The 22,518-nt window shown below is 37.9% G+C and overlaps 2 pseudogenes; both read left to right on the top strand.

The window, feature by feature from the left end:
- The first annotated feature begins 3,699 nt into the window (after nucleotides 1-3,699).
- On the top strand, nucleotides 3,700-8,103 carry LOC127103718 (short-chain dehydrogenase TIC 32, chloroplastic-like; annotated as a pseudogene).
- Nucleotides 8,104-8,214: 111 nt separating this feature from the next.
- The window catches only part of LOC127103717 (uncharacterized), a 70,177-nt pseudogene continuing 55,873 nt past the window's right edge, over nucleotides 8,215-22,518 (top strand).

Genomic DNA, 22,518 nt, shown 5'->3' with positions numbered 1-22,518 from the left:
CAAGATGAAACTAGAAGAAATGAGCATGTCATTTACTATTTGAGTAAGAAATTCACAAATTATGAGTCTCGACACTCTATGCTCGAAAATACTTATTGTGCTTTAGCTTGGGCTGCCTGTCGCCTCCGCCAATATATGCTCAATCATACTACTTGATTGATCTCCAAAATGGATCCAATCAAGTACATCTTCGAAAAGCCTGCTTTAACTGGAAGAATTTCTCGTTGGCAAATGTTGTTGTCAGAATACGATATTGAGTACCATACCTAGAAGGCAATAAAAGGAAGTATCTTGGCTGACCATTTAGCTCACCAGCTAATTGACGATTATCAATCCATTCAATTTGAATTCCCCGATGAGGATGTAATGTACTTAAAAGCGAAAGATTGTGATGAACCATTGCCATTTACCGTGAGATTGACATTCACTTGTATGAACAATATGATAGAATAGAAAGCGTGCATTATTGGTCTTGAAGAGGCTATCGACTTGAGAATCAAAATTCTGGATGTATACGGAGATTCGACTTTGGTGATTAATCAAATCAAAGGAGAATGGGAAACCCGTCATCCTGGTTTGATTCCTTAAAAAGATTATGCGAGGAGGCTGTCAACTTTCTTCAACCAAATTGAATTTCATCATATACCTCGTGAGGAGAGTCAGATAACATATGCTCTGGCAACTTTATCCTCCATGATTATTGTGAACCGGTGGAATGATGTGCCTATAATAGATGTTATATGCCTTGACAAACCTGCTTATGTGTTCGCTGCAGAAGAGGTCATTGATGACAAACCATGGTATCATGATATTAAATGCTTCATTCAAAGACAAGAGTACCCACCTAGGGCATTAAACAAAGATAAGAAGACTCTTAGAAGGTTGGATGGTACCTTCTTTATGAATGAAAATGTAGTGTACAAGAGAGAATTTGACATGGTCTTACTCAGATGCGTGGATAGACACAAAACAGATATGCTGATGACGGAAATTCATGAAGCATCCTTTGGTACCATTGCCAATGGACACGCAATGGCTAAAAGGATGTTAAGAGAAGGTTACTATCGGCTAACAATAGAATCTGACTGTTGCGAATATGTGAAGAAGTGCCATAAATGTCAGGTTTATGCTGATAAGATTCATGCGCCTCTAACCCTTCTTAACGGTATCTCATCTCCTTGGCCTTTATCTATATGGGGAATTGACATGATTGGTATGATAGAACCCAAAGCTTCGAACATACATCTTTTCATCCTAGTGGCCATTGTTTACTTTACCAAGTGGGTCAAAGTTGCATCGTACGCCAATGTGACCAAGCAAGTGGTGGTCTGATTTATCAAGAATCAACTAGTCTGTCATTATGGTGTTCCAAATAAGATCATTACTGATAATGGATCAAACTTGAATAACAAAATGATGAAAGAAATGTGTGCATAATTCAAAGTTGAACACCATAACTCATCTCCTTACAGACCCAAGATGAATGGAGTTGGTGAAGCAGCGAATAATAATATAAAGAAGATCATCCAGAAAATGGTTGTGACTTACAAGGACTGGCATGAGATGTTCCCTTTTGCTCTACATAGGTATCGTACATCCGTCCGCACTTCAAATAGGGAAACCCCTTTCTCTCTTGTATATGGCATGAAAGTAACGTGGAAGTTGAGATCCCGTCAATGAGAGTCTTGATGGAAGCATAATTGTCTGAGGCTGAATGGTGTTAGAGTAGATTTAATCAATTGAATTTAATTGAAGAAAAGAGGATGACGACTTTATGCCATGGTCAATTGTATCAACAAAGGATGAAGAAAGCTTTTGATAAGAAGGTTCGACCTCATGTGTTCAGAGAAGGCAACCTCATACTCAAGAAGATCTTATCTTTCACTATTGATTCTAGGGGCATGTGGACTCCTAATTATGAAGGCATATATGTTGTCAAGAGAGCTTTCTCTGGTGGTGCATTGATTCTTACAACTATGGATGGTAAGGAGGTCCCTCGCCTTGTGAATGCCGATGTGTCATACCCCCAAATTTGCCCTCCCTTTTTACTTTTTATCTAACCTATAACTTGATCCATCTACCCTCATCCATGTCTTATTCATATTCATCATTCATTCATGATTAACATCTGCTAACAGGTATCATGGATTCAGGGTTTGTGATTGATAAAATCAAGGTTTTGGATCGAAGATTATGGTATTATACATCATATGGGTTGACACCCTAATTCATGTCTTTACTATTCAGGGATCTTGTGCATGACCTGTTGCTTGGTTGACACTCATCTAATTTGATTCATAGCATTGACCTAAGTCATTTGGTTCAGGAGATTGTAGTCTACACTCAATTTTCCATACAAAAGTACACATTTTCACTTGAGTTGACTTTTTGGTCAACCAATTGACCACAGTCAACCATCTGACCAAGATTAAATTCCTAGCCCTAACTCATGTTCATATTCATGCTCACCTATAAGCTTTGTTAAACCATGCTCATTATCCATTCATATTTCACTTTGAACCGTCTTTTGAACCATGCTGATTAATTGAAATCGTTAACGGCCATTACATTCATCATTGTGTCTTGACTTTCTATTCGAATTGAGTTTAAATTCAAATTGGATTTTAATTATAATTTAATCCCGAAAGTTCAAATTGACTTTTGGAGGCTCGAATTGATCTTTGGAAATTAAATTAATTTTAAAAGTCGTTGCATCTTTTTTAACAAATTAATTGTAGAGATCATTGATCTTTAGATTTCAAATTGATTTTGATTCCAAGTTGATTTTTGAAATTTGGAGATGAATTAACTTTAGGGGTCATTAGCCTTTTGATTTTGAATTAATTATGGAAGCTCCGATTTAATTTTAGAATTTTACTAATAGGCCATGATTGTTAATTAAAAGTCGACCCATTCACTTTTTTTCTCATATTAAAAACCCAACATTTGCAATGCATTTTCATAAGCCCATTCTTCCATTTTTTTAAAAGCCAATTTATTCTTTCTAAATCCACTATCCAACAAAAGACCAATTCCATATCCATAATCAATATCAACCCACATCCAATTCTAAGTTTCATAAGCCATATCCAAATCTATTAAGCCCATTTGACGAATTTCTAAATCCATATCCATTTAATCAAAAATCCAAATCCATTTAACCATTTTAAACCAATTATCCAAAAAATCATATCCACTGTTACACTTAAATGAGACAAAAAGAAAAATAATGTAGCAGGGAAATAACGTGAGCAAAGCGCAGTGTAGTAAACGACATGAACAACAAGTAACAAAATGCAGTGTGCATTGCAAAGCCAAGCGCAACAAAACGACGGAAACGAAACGCATAAACGGCGCCGCATAGCCAAGTCCAAACGCAAGTGCATAAGCTGGTACGACAATCCAAATGCAAAGACGGCAACGGAATGCAACAGAAAATAAAAGCTCAAAACGACATGGATGAAATCAAAACGCAGAATCCACACTTTCAAACAACAAAATTCTATATAAATCATGAGCAAACAATGAAGCTTTTTGGGGCGGGCGCAGATGAAAACTCTACAAATCTCTGCATAAAAAAAACCTTCAACCCCCACCACCTGCATAATTTTTTTCCGAGCTTTCATATTCATCACCTTATTCTTTCAGCTTTAACGATTCACCAAAACAATAGCCAAAATCAATATTACTTCAGATTTCATGAATTGCTCGAAACAATTAATACCTGATCGTTTGGCCCGGTCAAGCAGATTAGGATCCAAATCCACCGTCGAACAAGTCATTGAAGTCCTCGGCGAGCTTCGTTCCATAACCGCTATCATCACCGGTGGTACATCTGGATTCGAAGCGGAAACAACGCGCGCGTTGGTTTCGCATGGTGCGAGAGTGTTTCTACCGGTTCATTGCATGAAAAATGCGGACGAAACGAGAGACAAAATTGTAACAGAATGTCTTAGGGCGGATATTATCGTTATGAAACTCGATCTCAGTTCTCTCAATTCCGTTGCGAACTTCGTTACTCACTTTCACTCTCTCGGATTCCCTATCCATCTCCTCATAAACAATGCTGGAAAGTTTGCAGAAAAGTACGCGATCTCAGAAGATGGATTTGAAATGACCTTCGCCACTAATTATCCATGTCATTTTCTGTTAACAAAGTTGTTGACGAAGATGATGGTTGAAACGGCGGAGAAGACGGGGATCCAAGGGAGGATGGTGAACATACCTTCCGCCAGACACAAATGGTTTACAGATGACGTCATCTCCTATTTGGCTCTAATAAGCCGCAACAAAAGCGTGCTTGTACTCTTTCAAAACTCTCCAACGTTGTGAGGACCAGATTCACCCGAGAACGTGACAGTCCTCTTGTAGATTTAGTTTTTTTTCTGGATTCCAAGGCTCTTCAATGTGTCAGGCAAGTACCTTTTATTTCATGCTGCAAAGTCTCCTTTCTTTCTTTACCCTTGCTTTGGGCCTTAGGCCTCAAATGGATCCCAAAGTGAGTGTGCTTCCGATACACTACTTAGACAGAGTGCACCTCCTTGTCGGTTGGGCCTTGATGATCCTTTCCAAATCCAGGGCCTAATTTGATTTTGGAGTTCATCTTTCCTTGTTTTTGTTGTCATTAGTTTTAATTAGGATTTTTTTAGATTAGGTGAGTTTTAGGATTAGATTAGTATTACTTTTAGAATATTATTAGGTTGATTAGAGATTAATTTTAATTTATTGATTTTAGATGTTGATTTTAGAATTAAAGTTTGGAATATTATTTGGATTAGATTATATTAGTTTTTGGATTAGATTAATTTTAGAATTAGATTAATTAGAATGTTAGATTTTTAATCATAGGTTAACTAGAATATTATTGTTTGATTTTAATTTCGGACTGTTATCTTGATATTGTTTGTGAATATTAATTTTTGAATTGCTTTTTTTTAGAATATTAATTCTAGTATTAACTTTATATTCTCTTATATTCTTCGATTTCAATTAATTCTAACTTCTAATTTCTAACATCTAACAATTAACTCCTAACTCTCTCATAATATTTTATTCTTGTCATTTTATTCGCTTTATTTCCGCTTCATATTGTGCATCCATTAACGTTCTTCACTTCATCTTGAAAATTGACTTAAAACAGACTAAACATAAAAAATGGAAAAGGACAAAGATAATAAGACCTAAGCGTGGAATGGACAATGGATTGGGCTTAGAGATTTCTTGTAGCACCCTTGCATTTGGACTTGGACCCGTGTGATTGACCTATGCAACCTGGAGTTTCCGAGGACTTATAATCTTTTATTGCAAGAATGGAGAGCATCCATGACACTACCTTAAGGAGACATGCTTTGTAATTTCATTATCTAATTGTTAGTATAGGATACACTTGCACACAGAAGGCTTTCTCTTGGGCTACCTGACAATGAGACCTTTTATTTCTTGCAATCCCTTGTAGTTTTCATGTACCCCTTTGGATGTACTTTTTTACTTGCTTTTCCTTATCCTTCTTTATTGCTTGTCAGTCATCCATTAGACATTAGGAGTGATCACTATTTCATAATCAATAAGCAAACCCTTGATCCAACGTCAAGCGGTCTTTTCTCAAATCAAAATAGAAAACATAATAAGAGGCGATTAAGATTGTATGTCACGAGCCTTAAGTGGTAAAGAAGGGATGAGAATGGAGCTTTCCTACACTCATTCTGAATATCTTGAACACAAGACGTTTGGCTTGGTAGTTCGAAGTATTCAGCTTTGTCCATAGTCTTTAGTGCAATCCGAAGTCAATAACACTTTCTTTTCAAAATCTAAAAACAACATCAACTCATTCAAAAAATTTGTTTGAGCCTTAGGGCATCACTTTCGAAAAATCCTTTTTCAAGGTATAAAATCAACAAAACAAACAACATTTTGTACCCACGAACTACAGGGCTCTGATTTCTCACTTCAACAAGTGAGCATACGTAGGCACAAGGACCCAAATCCTTGGCGAGCACACTAATTAAAAATCTATCTCCACTCCATAAACTTTTAGCAAGCAAACATTTCGATAACGACATCCACTCAAGCATAAACATTCTAGACAATTACCATTGAATACCATGGATGTGAGGGGTGCTAATTCCTTCCCCTTGCATAACCAACTTCCGAACCTATTTGTGGTTGCGATGACCATTTTTTGGGGTTTTCTCAATATTTTCTCTTTTCTTTGGAATAAATAAAAACCGATGGCGATTCTGTATTTTTCGCGTAGCGACAACTGAAGACTCTGCTGGGGATATTCTCCCTTAGCAAGTCAAGCCTAATCTAGGTTGCTTCCTCGCGTGTGTGGATGTTTATCCTTTTGATTGCTTGCCTTATTTGTTGCCTTTCACTTTAAATTATGTAATATCTGTTCCATGGTTCCATGGTTCTATGGTATTGATGGATACTACTTTGATTGCAAGAAGCCTTGTAAGAAAGACTCTCTACCCGAGTCTAGAGTGGAAACTTGAGATATGAGAGGTTGAGTAGTATGGGCCACCGAGAAGCTTTTCTCGTAAGGGTCGATACAAGAACCTCGCTTAAAGTAGATTCTTCTAGAGATGTTGACGACCGTCAAGCTTTTGGCGTAAGCGATCAATATTTTCATTAGAATCAATTACTCTGAGGACCTTTGTAGAACATTGAACCTTTGACCAATTAATATTGATGGTCGCGTAGTGCGGGTCCCCGAGAAGCTTTTCTCGCGAGGGTCGGTACGAAGATCTCACTCAAAGTAGATTTTCTTAATGAAGTTATCGACCGACATGCTTTTGCCGTAAGTGGCAATCAATCAAGGAAGTCCATGATTTTGAGACCCTTGTCTAGAACTCAATGCCGATGGTCATGTAGTACAGGTCCCCGAGAAGCTTTTCGCGAGGGTCAGTATGAAGATCTCACCAAAAATAGACTCATTTGATATAGTTGTCGACCGACGAGCTTTTTCCGTAAGCGGCAAATAATCAAATGAATCATTGAGTCTGGGGTTCCTATATATATAACCCTAGACCGTACCTAGTGAGGTCCCTGATGTGGAAAGCAACTAGTATTATGCTTCATCCGTACCTTGAACTTTTGAATTTAGGTGCCTGAAGATCGTCCATTCATTTGTTCATTCATACATCAAAACAAAAAATCTGCATGCATCCATGCATCATTCTTTGCATATCATTTTTCCAAACCGTAACAAAAAACAAAAAGAAGCTCATACATCCTTTGTCCATGATCCGCAGTTGACTTCCAGACACTCGTATTGGACTTGAAAGATCATGGAGCAAAACCAATTTGCGTTAAAGGCAGATGTTGATTTGATGAAGAACCAGTTGGACCAACTTGTGGAAGCTATGACAGCCTTAGCAAGGAGAGAGGATAACGTTCAACGGAATGCAGTCACTGAGAATGTCATTCCTCCTTAAGTAAACAATCTTGCTCAAACTCAGCCTGTGCAGATCCCTATTGAGGACCAGGTTATACAAGAGCGTCACATTGTCCAAGATGGACACTCTTCACCTCATGATGCAGTTGAGTATCATAGTTTTGCATTCTCTGTGCAAAATTCCCAAGGGGAAGTCCCAGTGACGAAAACCTAGGATTCATGAGATATGGAGGTTGCTGAAAGATTTCGTGTGTTATAAGAGAAGCTTAAAGCCATAAAGGGCATGATGCTTTCGGTCTGAATGCTTCAAACGTGTGTTTAGTGTCTGGCCTAATAATACCTCCAAAGTTCAAGACACTGGATTTCAAAAAGTCAAAGGGGATAGCTGTCCAAAGAAACATTTGGTGATGTTTTGCAGAAAAATGACTTCCCATGCTCATAATGATAAGCTAATGATTCACTGTTTCCAGGACAGTCTGAGTGGAGCATCATTGAGTTGGTACATGCAGCTAGAAAAGTGCCACATCCAATCATGGTTGGACCCGGCTAACACCTTTTTGAAGCAATACAAATACAATTTGGACATGGCTCCTAGCCGTATGCAGTTGCAAGGTTTATCTCAAGAGAGCAATGAATCCTTTAGAGGGTATGCCCAAAGATTGAGAGAGTTAGCTGCTCGCGTTCGACCACCACTTATAGAGAAATAATTGGTTGACTTATTCATGGATACTTTGCAAGGTCCATAATTTGAAAGGATGATAGGCAATACTTCACCTGATTTTTCTCACTTGGTGTCAATTGGAATACACATCGAGAGCATGCCCAAAAGTGGAAAGATCCAAGACGTCTCGAACATCCAGGATAGAGAGAGTGAATCCCTTGTCAATTCCCAAGAGGAAGATGAGATAGAAATTAATACAATATTGGAAACTCCACAAGCTTTATATCAGACACCATTCCCTCCACAGGTTCAACACCCTCCTGAAAACCGAGGATCTCCTTGGTATCAACGGCAAACTCCGCATCAGCAGCGTCAACATACTCGACAAAGACCAAGGAAGCCAGTAAGGCATCTTGATCTACTTCCAATGTCGTATAGTCAAGTACTACCATATTTGATCAAAGGTGGATTGATAATGCCAAAGGAACTGCGTCTAGTGATTCCTCCATACCCACCAGGCTTTGAAGTCAACTCCTAATGTGACTTCCATGCTAGGGCTCTATAAGACCCCAATTTTGACCCTAAGATCCCTCATGGCATCATATCATAGCATTACATAGCCTCAAGGATCTCTGAGCACCTTGCTTCCTTCCCTGTGGGTGGGATCTATCTTTTGAGTGGTTTTGGATCACCAAGCATTGCTTGCATTATATATCATTTGCATTTCTTGTTTAATTACTAACCAAAAGTACCAAAAATATGTCATCTAACATTTGTTTTGCAGCTTAAGCAGTCATTCAAGTGAATCCTTTGTGCAAGAGATGAGGTTTTCCATTGAGATATGGACCATGTGATCATTTTATTGAGCTTATGTGAGCTATAGGTCCATTTTGGAGCAAATTCCCCAAGTGGTTGAGGCCCAAGTTCATCAGAATATTTTCAGGTCATCTAAGGACCAATACAAGTCAACTGAAAGTCAACTGAAGGCTTTGAGTGTGGGAATTGAATTTCTTCACCCCATTCATGCTCAAACAAGGCCTATTCATCATTTCAAACATTCACATTGAAGATTTTGAGGTCAAGTCAAAAGTTTCCTAAAATGGAAAGTGACCTATAATTTCAAGTTTCCAAAAATGGAAAGTTTTTGGACCAACTTCAACCCAACTTTCCAACATCAAAGAAGCTTCAAATGAATTTTTGTCCAACATGAAAGTTGAATATCTCTCTCTCCCATTTCCAAAAAGTCCAAGATCATGAGCATATGATGAATGGTTGAGGAGATATGGTCAAATGATTGCCAAGTGTGCATGGAACTTCAACAAGCCATAACTTTTGATCTAAAACTCCAAATTGAGTGCCTCTTTTTGCATTATGCTCCTCATGACATATATTTTCCAAATCCATCATTACATTGCATGAAATTTCATCACATGACCATTTGCTCATTCATGATTATTTTGGAGGGAAATTTGGAAATTTAAAATTGGTGCATCATATGAACAAAACACCGTTGCATTATGAAATGATTTTGAGTGAAATTCCACATGCATATGGTACTGTTCACGTTCAAATGCTCCATGCACCTCACAACTTTCCAATTTTGGTCATGCACCTTATTCTCACTAATCTCTAATTAACCAATGCCTAATTACATTTTCAGTAGGATTAACACATGGTATAAATGCTAAATCATAACAGAATTGTTCATAACATCACATTCTAGATCTCAAATTCTTCTTCCCTCCAAATTTTTCTCTCCATTGAAACTTGAAATTCTTCCACATAGCACTTGAATTTTCTTGGATATTTGTGTTCTCTGATCATCATTGAGTGCAGATCAAGGTGTGGATCGAAGGTTTTGGTGAAGAATTAAGCACATGAAGCTCAAGAACATGAAGATGGAAACTGACTTTTGAGCTAGATCCAAGCATCTCCAAGCTTCAATTCATACATCAAACTTCATAACATCATCTCAGGACTGGATTTGGATACTTGCAAGGCCTTGAATCGCCTGATTTCAGTGACTGCTCTTCAAGAGGTTAGGTTTTCGAACCTCTTAATTCTCCATTCTTTTGCCATGTTTATGTAGAGTTTCTCACGCTGAGCATGCTGATATAAATACTTTTGAAAATGGTGAAGTATTGGTTGAGTTATGGCGAATTAAAGATTGTATGATCATTTTGTTTTTGTTCGATTTGCTTTGTTTATGATGAATTGATGCTGGATTTGGAATGTACATAGCATAAGCTTTCGATTGATATAAGTTTCATGCGTTTCTGGAAAAATTTGTATGAACATTGTAGCGGTGTATTCGTCAATTTATGATTTATTGACTAAATCAAAAGCAAAGTATACAAAGATAGAGTCGCCACCGCACTTCTATTTATCCAAAGGAATGGCTAGAAAGCGAACAAAAGTCTAAGAAGTTTTACACAAAGAAAACTAATAAAAGGTCAGAGATCTGGGTAAGGGGGTAATTATGTTGTGGGAAGGTGTTAGGCACCCACAACATCCTAGGTACTCCTAAGGAACCTCTTTTCACAACCTGTTGTATAAATTATTTGTTTATGAAATATTTTGTGCAAACATTGATTGAAGGGATGAGAAAAGAATATACAATTTTTATTATTTGTGTTTGAATGGATGAACCCATTGCCTACGTACCTTTTCATGAAAGATAAGGATCAAAACGTCGTAGTTCGGCTAAAAGATTTCCAAAAAGAGTGAGTGGATTGATTTTTAAACAAAAGCCTTAAGGTCTTTCATTATCAACGGGAGAAAACTCAACCTGAACCAACAATCCACCATGTGAGAACAGCTTCAACACGCTAGTGAGGGGTTAACCCTATAATAAGCATGGAAGTCTTACAATTCAGTCACTAAGGATGCGGTGAGATTTACATCAACCACTAAGATAATTCAGATTTATGGCTAATGCATGAAAACTTATCAAGAAGTGGACAAGGGCCACAAAAAGCAATTGAGTGAGTGAAATTAACCAATTATGAGTATTCACAAAGACAAGTCAAAGTTGACATTAAAGTTCAATTCAAAAGAAGTATTGTGAAAATGAAGTTTGAAAATCAAAGGCTTAAGGCCTAGGTTTCTAGTTTGAAAACAGATGAAAAATGTTTGCACAAAGTTTTCTGGTTTGGGTTACGAATGCAAGTGGAGGTTGTAAGGAAACAAAAGGTGGGGATGAGGAGTAAAACTTCATTAGGAGTTCCTCTCTTGAGATCATATGTAGATGATCCAAGTAGGTACCATCCTTTGGAATATGCGACAAAGCAATAAGCAAATAAGCAGGTTCAAAGAGCACAAAACTGGAAATGGATTGCCAATAAATGGTCTTACGTCCAACTCCGAGAACAAATGAGAAACGGAGTGCCAATAAATGGTCTTACGTCCAACTCCACAAAGCAACATGGGAAACAAATAGCCAATCAATGGTCTTACATCTAACTCCACAGAAGAAAACAAATAGGAAACAGATAGCCAATCAATGGTCTTACATCTGACTCCACAAATAGGAAACAGATAGCCAATCAATGGTCTTATATCCAGCTCCCCAAAAGGAACAGGAAACAGATAGCCAATCAACTGGTCTTACATCTGACTCCTCAAACAAAGCAGATAACAAATGCAAAAGCAAAAATGCAAACAATATGTAAAAGCAACATGAAGGATGCACAAGTAAGCAAACAATCAATCAATTAGCACACTATATACACAATCAAAAGGCTCAATCAAAGCTGGGCTTTAGTCAAGGGGTCATATCGACCTTGACAAACAAGCCAGATACTGGAATGGGTGTTAGAGGCTCTTAACCACTGACATTGACCGTCAGGGTGAGCGGATGAAATGGGAGATGAGGGTTAGACCTCATAGCTCTTAACCCGGGCCTGGGTGAGCTTGAATCAAAGAAGGTGTGGGAGTCCAGAATGAGGAACTCTACTCCACAATGACTGACTCTATATACAAGATTTTGGGTATTTATTCAAATGCATCAGCACTTAGTGCGAGCAAGATGAAAGACTCAACTGAATAGCAGGGGATGGATTGCACATCCCTTCTATCTGCCAGTGCCTCTTCACTTAGGAGGACTTAACCTGTATGCCTCGACAAGGAGGTCTTAAGCACAAAATTAAACAATCAAGAACATGGCCTCTTAAGGAGGGCTTCAGACAGGGGCCTGCCAAAAGAACATGACAGGTCTTCCAGACTACATGGAGAACAGAGGGTTTACCTAAGTGGTATGCCAACCACAAGCAAAGCAAAGCAACTCAAGTAATGAGTTAAAGCTACTAAAGTACCTGTAAGAAAATCAAACAAGTCAATATTCACATTCAGACAAACTAAACAGACAGTCAACAGTCAGACAACCAATATACACAATGTAAGTCAACAACTCAAATGTGTTAGCCATCCAGAGACCTACAACACAATCAACATTAGTTAAACAAGGCAAATTGTATCTCAAGCAAGGAGATTACATCATCCATTAGCACTAATTGATTAAACCTGAAAAGCAAAGCTCAAATTGTGAGTACAAACCCCTAGGGCAAAGCCTAGGGTCAAAGGTGAATCAAAAAATCAAAACAGCAACCAATATTCAACATAAATCTCATTTAATCAATCATGAACATGTCCTAAAAAGGACCAAGTCAAAATCATTAAGCAAAGGCATATCATAAGCAAGCTATGACAAAGACAATTTCAAAGCACACAAATGGATTATCAAGAAACAAAATTCCATATTAGAACAGAAATGACTCAAACAATTCTGGAAATTTTTATGAGCATACAACATGTCCAATACAATCATCATGCCAAAAATGATAATCAACAGAGCTCATTTGACCTAGAAATGAAAATGCACAAGTATGAGACCAAGAATGTGACACCAAATGTTGCACAACAATGTCCATGTGTCTAAAACAGTGATGAAAAATGGTAAAAATGCACAATCAAGCCTCAATGGTCAAGCAACATGTTGGGAATCATCATACAAAGTTTCATGGCAATTGGATCATTATTGAGCATTTCACACTAGAAAGAATGAAGCAAGGTCACATATGCATACATGTTCAATCAACAGTCCACAATTCAAAATTCAGAAATGGTAAAATCATGAAACCACCACCAAAAAATAATATACAAACACATGAACATTTTGTAAAAAATTGGGAATTAATTGGATGTGTTTTCAATTTTATATGATTTTTCAAAGTTGACAAAATATTTGAAATGGAAATGAAACATGTACATGCTAAATTGGAGGGAAAAGTAAATATGTGAATTGATTTGAAAAAATGTTGCCAGGGAGAATCGAACCCTGTGTGCAAATAAAATAAGGCGCTGAATCAAATAATTTCCAAAATGATGGAGCCAAGGATCGAATGGACGTAGCGTATCAAAATGCGGTCGTCTCACTAATGCGTTGGCGTGCCAACACAGCAGTCCAAGCATATGTGGCAAAAGTCAAAAGAACGTAGGCCTATGGATTCGCCAACAGGCTCGCACATGTGGCAGCCAACACACAAAACCCTAGCCAGCAACATAAATTGCAGACGGCGGCGCCTAGGGCGGAAACCACCGTCTTCTTCATGAAGACGGTGTTGAACAGTAACTCACGGCCAAATTTTTTCCAGAATCAGCCAAAATTTATATCATTCGAACCGTTATCACACGAGGAACACAAATCCATCATCAAATCATGTTAATTCTTCCTAAACAATGCAAATCGAATCAAAACATCTTTGCATTCAAAACTTCAAACACGTATCTCACTCAATAATCATCCATTTTTTACGAAATTTAGATCAGAATTTTTAGCGTGAGAAGATCTATCTAAACATGTGCATAGCATCAAGAATTAAGAGGATCGAATTTTTACCTCTTGAAGAGCAGATCAATGAAACAGTAGATCCAAAGCCTGGCAAGTGTGTAGATCAACTCCTGAGATGATGTCTTGAAGCTTTAAGAGTGAATTGAGGCTTGGAGAGGCTTAGATCTAGCTCAGATTTGAACTTCCATGTTTGTGTTCTTGAGCTTCATGTGATGGATTCTGGCTCGATTTCTTCAAATGAATGCTTGGATCTTCATCTACAACACTCAACAAACCAGATTATGGAAGAAAAATACTATGTTATGTGAAGAAATTTTGAATTTGGATTGAGAGAGAATTTTGGAGGGAAGATGAATTTGGATCTAGAAATGGTGAATCCTCAGAAATTCTGTTAGGATTTGGTATATATACTCAGTCTTAATCACATCCTAATTAAAATTAAGCATGGTTTAATTGAGATTAGTGGAAATAAGGTGTGTGACCAAAAATGACAATTTGTGTGGTGCATGGCAAATTCAAACGTGAACAGTACCACATGCATGGTCAAATTCACTTAAAATCACCTCATTCACATGTTGGCAATGATATTTTGTTCATACAATGCACCAATTTTAAATTTGTCATTTTCCCTCCAAAATGGGCATGAATGAACAAATGATCATGTGATGAATTTTCATGCAATGTGATGAATGATTTGGAAAATACATGTCATGAGAAGCAAAATGCAAAAAGAGGCACTAAATTTGGAGTTATGAGTCAAAAGTTATGGCCTTTTGAAGTTCCATGCACACTTGGCAATGATTTAATCATATCTCCTCAACCATTCATCAGATGCTCATGATCTTGGACTTTTTGGAAATGGGAGAGAGATATCTTCAACTTTCATGTTGGGCAAAAATTCATTTGAAGCTTCTTTGATGTTTGAAAGTTGAGTTGAAGTTGGTCCAAAAACTTTCCATTTTTGGAAACTTGAAATTATAGGTCACTTTCCATTTTGGGAAACTTTTGCACTGGCTTCAAATTCTTCAACATTGATGTTTGACATGATGAATAAGCATTGTTTGAACATGAATGGGATGAAGAAACTCAATTTCTCAATTCAAAACCCACAATTGACTTTTAGTTGACTGGCATAGGCCCTAGATGACCTGCAAATACTCTGATGAACTTGGGCCTCAACCACCTGGGGAATTTGCTCCAAAATGAATCTCTAGCTCATATAAGCTCAATATAATGATCACATGACCCATATCTAAATGGAAAACCTCATCTCTTGATCAAAGGATTCACTTGATTGCCTTGACCTGTTGACTGCTTAAGCTGCAAGTAACAAAGGTTAATGACATATTTTTGTACATTTTGGTTAGTGATTAAAAGAAAAGCAATGATACACAAATGCAAGCAATGTTTGGTGATAAAGAACCACTCTCAAGAAAGATCCCACCCACAGGGAAGGAAGCAAGGTGTCTAATGATCCTTGAGGCTTAGCAATGTTATGATATGATGCCATGAGGGATCTTAGGGACAAAATTGGGGTCTTACAAACATCACTGTAGCAACCACCGTCTTCACGAAGAAGACGGTGGAAAACACCGCGTGCTCCGCCTCTGTTTAACGCTAGGGTTTTGCCTAGTCAGCTGCCACGCTTGCGCCTGTTTGGCCTTTTGGTTGGATGCTGTTTCGACTGTTCCACGCATCTCCCTTGACCATGAGTTGGCACGCCAACTCGTTTAATGAAACGACTGTGTTTCAAGTCTTAGCGCGTGTACTCCCTTCGATTCCTGGCGAGGCAATTTCTGAATATTATTTGTTTCAGCGCGTTTGTTTTAATTGCTACATGCTTCGATCCTCCGCTCCAACACTTTTTCAAATTTACTCCACATTTATCCTTTGCCTCCAAATATCATGTACATGTTTCACATTTTATTTCATTATTTTCTTCCAACTTCAAAAAATCACTAAAAATTGAAAATGATTCCAAATAATTCCAAAGTTTTTTTCTCACATGATCTTTGAAATGTCTATTATTTTTTGGTTGTGATTTCATGATTTTATCATTTCTGGATTTTTGATTGTGGACTGTTGATTGAACATGTATGCAAATGTGACATGCTTCATTCATGCTATTGTGAAATGCTCAATAATGATCCAATTGCCATGAAATTTTATATGCTGATTCCCAACATGTTGCTTGATGTTTGAGGCTTAGTTGTGTATTTTTCTCATTTTTTCATCTCTGTTTTAGACACATGATTGTATGGTGTGACAATGTGTGTCACACAATTTGATGTCATACTTGTGAATTTTCATTTCTAGGCCAAATGAACTCTGTTGATTCTAATTTTTTGCATGATGATTGTATTTGACATGTTGTATGCACATAAATTTTTTCATAATTGTTTGATTCATTTCTGTTTTAATATGGAATTTTGACTCTTGATGTCCAATTGTGTGCTTTGAAATTGTCCTTGCCATAGCTTGCTCATGGGATGACTTTGCTTTATGCTTTTGACTTGGTCCTTTTTAGGACATGTTCTCACTTGTTTAAATGAGATTTATCTTGAATATTGGTTGCTGTTTTAACTTTTTGCTTTGCCTTTGACCCTAGGCTTTGCCCTAGGGGTTTGTACTCACAATTTGAGCTTTGCCTTTCAGGTTCAAGCAATAAGTCCTAATGGATGATGTGATCTCCTTGCTTGAGATGCAATTTGATTTGTTTAACTAATGTTGATTGTGTTGTAGATCCTTGGATGGCTAACTCACTTGAGTTATTGACTTGCATTGTGTATATTGGTTGTCTCACTGTTGACTGTCTGTTTGGTTTGTCTGAATGTGAATATTGACTTGTTTGATTTTCTTACAGGTACTTTAGTAGCTTTAACTCATTACTTGAGTTGCTTTGCTTTTCTTGTGGTTGGCATACCACTTAGGTAATCTCTTTAACTCCATGTAGTCTGGAAGCCCTATCGTTTATGTTTGGCAGGCATTTGGCTGAAGTCCTCCTTAAGAGGCAATGTCTGTGATTGTTTATATTTGTGCCATGTACTTCGAGTCCTCCTAAGTGAAGAGGCAATTGGCAGATAGAAGGGATGTGCAATCCATCCCCATGCTATTCAGTTGAGTCTTTCACTTTGCTCGCACTACGTGCTGATGCATTTGAATAAACACCCAAGATCATTGTACATAGAGTCAGTCATGTGGAATAGAGTTCCTCATTCTGGACTCCCACACCTTCATTGATTCAAGCTCACCCCGGCCCGGGTTAAGAGCTATGAGGCCTAACCCTCATCTCCCATTTCATCTGCTCACCCTGACGGTCAATGTCAGTGGTTAAGAGCCTAAACACCCCTTCCAGTATTTGGCTTGTTTGTGAAGGTCAATATGACCCCTTAACTAAAGCCCAGCCTTGTATGAGCCTCTTGGTTGTGTATAGCGTGTGATAATTGATTGCTTGTTCGCTTATTTGTGCATTATTCATATGTTTGCTTTGCATTTGTTATGTGTTTTCTTTTGAGGAGTCAGATGTAAGACCATTGATTGGCTATCTGTTTCCTGTTCCTTTTGGGGAGCTGGATATAAGACCATTGATTGGCTATATGTTTCCTATGTTTGTTTCTTTGTGGAGTCAGATGTAAGACCATTGATTGGCTATCTGTTTCCTGTGTCTGTTTTCTTCTGTGGAGTTAGATGTAAGACCATTGATTGACTATCTGTTTCCCATGTTGCTTTGTGGAGTTGGACGTAAGACCGTTGATTGGCTATCTGTTTCATGTTCCTTTTGGGGAGCTGGATATAAGACCATTTATTGGCACTCTATTTCCTATCTTGATTCTTTTTGTGGAGTTAGATATAAGACCATTGATTGGCACTCCATTTCCTATATTGTTTCGTTTTGAGGAGTTAGGTGTAAGACCATTGATTGGCTATCTGTTTCCTGTGTTTGTTTCTTTGTGGAGTCAGGTATAAGACCATTGATTGGCCATCTGTTTCCTATCTTATTTTCTTTTGTGGAGTTAGATGTAAGACCATTGATTGGCTATCTGTTTCCCATGTTGCTTTGTGGAGTAGGACGTAAGACCATTTATTGGCAATCCATTTCCAGTTTTGTTGCTCCTTTGAGCTTGCTTATTTGTATTTGCTTATTGCCCTGTGCTCATTCCAAAGGAACTTACTTGAATCATTTCTATGATTTTGAGAAAGCAATCCTGCCTATGGCTTTGTCCCTTAACCCTTTTGTGCTTAACTCTGAACCTTGTTTTCACCTTTAACCCAAAACCAGAAAACTTTTGTGCAAACATTTTCACTTGTTTTCAAAACTAGAAACCTAGGCCTTAAGCCTCTGATTTTCAAACTTCATTTTCACAATACTTCTTCTGAATTGAATCTAATGTCAACTTTGACCATCTTTGTGAATACTCATAATTGGTTAATTTCACTCACTCAATTGCTTTTGTGGCCCTTGTCCACTTCTTGATAAGTTTTCATACATTAGCCATAAATCTGAATTATCATAGTGGTTGATGTAAATCTCACCGCATCCTTAGTGATCGAATCGTAAGTCTTCAATACTGAAAACAGGGTTAACCTCTCTAGTATGTCGAAGCTATTCTCACATGGTGGATTGTTGATTCAGGTTGAGTTTTCTCCCGTTGATAATGAAAGACCTTAAGGCTTTTGTTTAAAATCAATCCACTCACTTTTTGGAAATCTTTTAGCTGAACTACGGCGTTTTGATCCTTATCTTTCATGAAAAGGTACGTAGGCAATGGGTTCATCCATCCAAACACAAAAATAATAAAAATTGTATATTCTTTTCTCATCCCTTCAATCAATGTTTGCACAAAATATTTCATAAACAAATAGTTTTTACAACAAGTTGTGAAAAGAGGTTCCCTAGGAGTACCTAGGATGCATTGGGTGCCTAACACCTTCCCTTTGCATAATTACCCCCTTACCCAGATCTCTGACCTTTTATTAGTTTTCTTTGCGTAAAACTTCTTAGGCTTTTGTTCGCTTTCTAGCCATTCCTTTGGATAAATAGAAGTGCGGTGGCGACTCTATCTTTGTATGCTTTGCTTTTGATTTAGTCAATAAATCATAAAGTGACGAATACACCGCTACAGGCACATAGGCATTCAACTGAACACTATAAAGTGCTGAAAAGCCAGGTACAAAAGTTGCTTAACTCCAAGATGTTCTCATTTGTGCCTCAAAGTCTTCGAATCAACAATAGTCCTTCACCTGGTCATGAGGGTCCATCGGTGCATGCTACTCCTTATATTGGCCTCGATGTTCAACTATGAAGAAAGCTGGCCCAACAGTAAAGCGAAAGAGGAAAGCTCAGTTCCCCAACACTGGCAATCCTTAAATCACCTAATTACTTTGCATTTGTAGTTTCTTTACTGTTAAGTGCTACTTGCTTTTAAACATTGTTGTTTATAAATGGTAATGTTAATAAAATGAGCATGCATGTTTTGAATGAATCCATTCGTATACACTCATCTTTCTCATTTTTATTTGCAAAAATCTCAAAAATAGATTTCCTTTACTTTATCAAAATGTTGTTTTAGAGAATATTGGAGGGAGGATGTCGAAAACAAGATACCCATAATTACTGATAGTATGCTTTCGGATAAAACCTTGTTGAGGATGTACAGGAATTATTTCAAATCCCCAAACACTGGAGAGATAAGGAGTTAATCCCTAGTTAACCACTTCGAGCCTAGAAGTAGGTATTTCTTTCGGATATAAAAACCCTTACGCTTAACCTGGGACAGGGTAGTGTTCAATTAATTCGACTATGCATTCAGACTATAAGGCAAAATATCCCGGCTAGGGATCAACCACATGATGTTCTTCACACACGTCTTGGAGTGTCGAAAGAACCATGAGAAATCCAAAAGTTATGATGGTGGTTTTTCAATGACCAATGACTTGGCAGTTACAACCCTTTAGAAAAATTGAAAAAAGGAAAAAGCAAAAACCCGCTAAGTCGGACCCCTAAAGGAGTGACTTAGGCAAAAATTAGGGTAATCCGGTGGACCAAAAACTTCGAAAAAACGGTCCAGGCAAAAATTAGGGAAAAACAACAACAAAGAAATAAAAAAGGGTCGTTAAATCCTCAATAAAGACAAAGCAAGAGTTGGTAACCACCATATCAGGAATTCAAAGGTCACCGACATCCGTGAAAAAATAAGATGACTGCCACTTCAAGCGAACCTTGAATTATCATCTTCGTTCGTACACCGTCAAATTCTCTTGAAAGATGAATGTGTATGTTAAATTAGCTGAACGTAGGACTGTAGAACATCACGAAGAAGTGGTGGGTTAAAATTAAATTCGAGCCTTATATCCTTTGTTTCGATAACCGTGAACTAGACCATGTTACAACCCTCAAAAGACCTAATTGAAGCAGGGTTTATTCTGAAAAGCATACTACAACAAGGTTGCATAAAATGACTCCTAGATACTTGATAATCGTTTGTGTTAATATCATATTTTCAATGTATCTTTCACGTTATCCATATCAATATTATGTTTGAACTAATGGTCCACTCGTCACATGTCGCTACGTCATCTCAAATAAATGATTCCTTTTAAAACTTACATGAATGTCACATTAAAATTACCATTGATAAATGAACAACTTTAAATGCAAGCCAGTACTTGACATCGAGGAAATTCCAAGGATCAATCAGAGAGAAGCTTGAACATTCATCGAGGCTGAGGTTATCCCGAATCAAGACTACCTCATAACCCTATGGACCAGGGGCAAGGCATCCAATGACTATATTGACCTAAGAGTTGGGTAGTCTGAAGTAAGTCTCCGAGCATCAATGATCAGGGAGACAAGTTTTCAATACTCTGTTAATCAGGGGTAATTCCCTCAAGGGCCCAGGCAAGGGCATACCACTACAAATTCATACATTGGGGAAAATCATCTTAGACCATGTCATGGTATAATCCCTCCCAAGGTTTCCTTTCGACAAGGATTCCTTTGAATACCCTACAAACTGGGGCAGATAAGTCGCAAAGGGGCAAATTCTCTTCACGCTTTCAAGTTAGTCAAGCAGACCATGTCGGGCACTGGTAATAGTTGAGTTCATAACAAGTGTCTAAAGATTGCACTAGTACAACATCATATCTTGACAAGAAGGCCTTAGGGAAGAGCAAGAGCATGATCGTTATGCATTAATTACGTCGTTACACTCATGCAATCATCTGTAAGTTGTCATTGCATATCAGGCAAATGAGTGGAAGTTCTCTCGGGAACAAAGACACAACTTCAACTGAGGATCAAACTTGGGGCACCAAGAGCATCAGCATCTATCCTTCGGTCATAGCATCGTCAAATATCGAGTGTTAGGAAGTCAAATCCTTTCACAAACCAAAAGTCCAATCCCTATTGGCAACTACCAAAAAACCAAAGTCCACTTTGTTGGCATCATCATAAATTCAAATCCAATCAATATTGGTACCCAAAAGATCTCACCTTTAAAAAAAGGCAGACCAATCCAAAAACTAATCACCTGTTTGCATTTCCAAATGCATTACATACAACATACATACACAACTTTCACGTCAAGGCAAGAAGTCCCATATAAAAAAGCTCTCTTTCCGAAACGAGGAGATTGCATCAAATTAACATGCACCATATGCATACAAAACCTAGCATTTTCCATCAACCCTTTGAGGATGACTACCCTTTCCATCAACTCTTTGATGACGACGATCCTTTTCTGTCAACCCTTTGACGATGATAATGGTTTTTCCGTCAACCCTTTGACGACGAAATTCACTATATTCCATCAATCCTTTGATGAATATATTCATCTTCCATCAACCCTTTAATAATGATATTCTTTTTCCGTCAACCCTTTGACAATGACAATTACTTTTCCATCAACCCTTTGATGACGATATTCTTTTTCCGTCAACCCTTTGACGATGACATTTACTTTTCCATCAACCCTTTGATGATGTAATCAACCCTTTGATGATGATATTACCTAAGTGGTTTCTCCGTCAACCCTTTGATGATGCCAAGTTCTCTCCCATCAACCCTTCGACGATGACAATTGTTGTCCCACCAACCCTTTGGTGACGACCTTCCTTTTTCGTCAACCCTTTGATGAGGACAATTGGTATTTCATAAACCTTTGAAGTCAGATCCCCACAAAAGGCCTTACCAAAATCCCAACCACACTTGGTGTACCCAAATACATCCAGACCATTGCATAAATTGTATCAGCATCCTGCATAAGTAATCATTCATTACGTAACATTGCATCATGAAGCGCATAGCATATTCCATCAAGATGGAGCATTACGCCATGCAATAAACATGCGTAACTACATAAAAGTCTTTCTCGAGAGCATAAAAGAATCCTCCGTTGAGACATTTTTCCTCCCCAATTGAGAATATTACCATGAAACTCTCGAGCGGTGTTCCCCGCAGGTTTTCCCGAAGTATCTCCTCTGTGTTGCCTTTTGCAAGTACCTTTTAAATCTTTCATAAATCACTTATCTTTCATAAGTCCCCTTTGGCCTTGTGCCACCTCTCCATGCCTTTCTCTTGGAGAAGGTTAATTGAGATAACTTACCTTTTGTGAG

The sequence above is a fragment of the Lathyrus oleraceus genome, chromosome 7 (genome assembly GCF_024323335.1).
Source record: "Lathyrus oleraceus cultivar Zhongwan6 chromosome 7, CAAS_Psat_ZW6_1.0, whole genome shotgun sequence".
NCBI classification, from domain to species: domain Eukaryota; kingdom Viridiplantae; phylum Streptophyta; class Magnoliopsida; order Fabales; family Fabaceae; genus Lathyrus; species Lathyrus oleraceus.
Note: the sequence above shows the minus strand (reverse complement) of the source record. Positions and strands in the feature narration are given on the sequence as shown.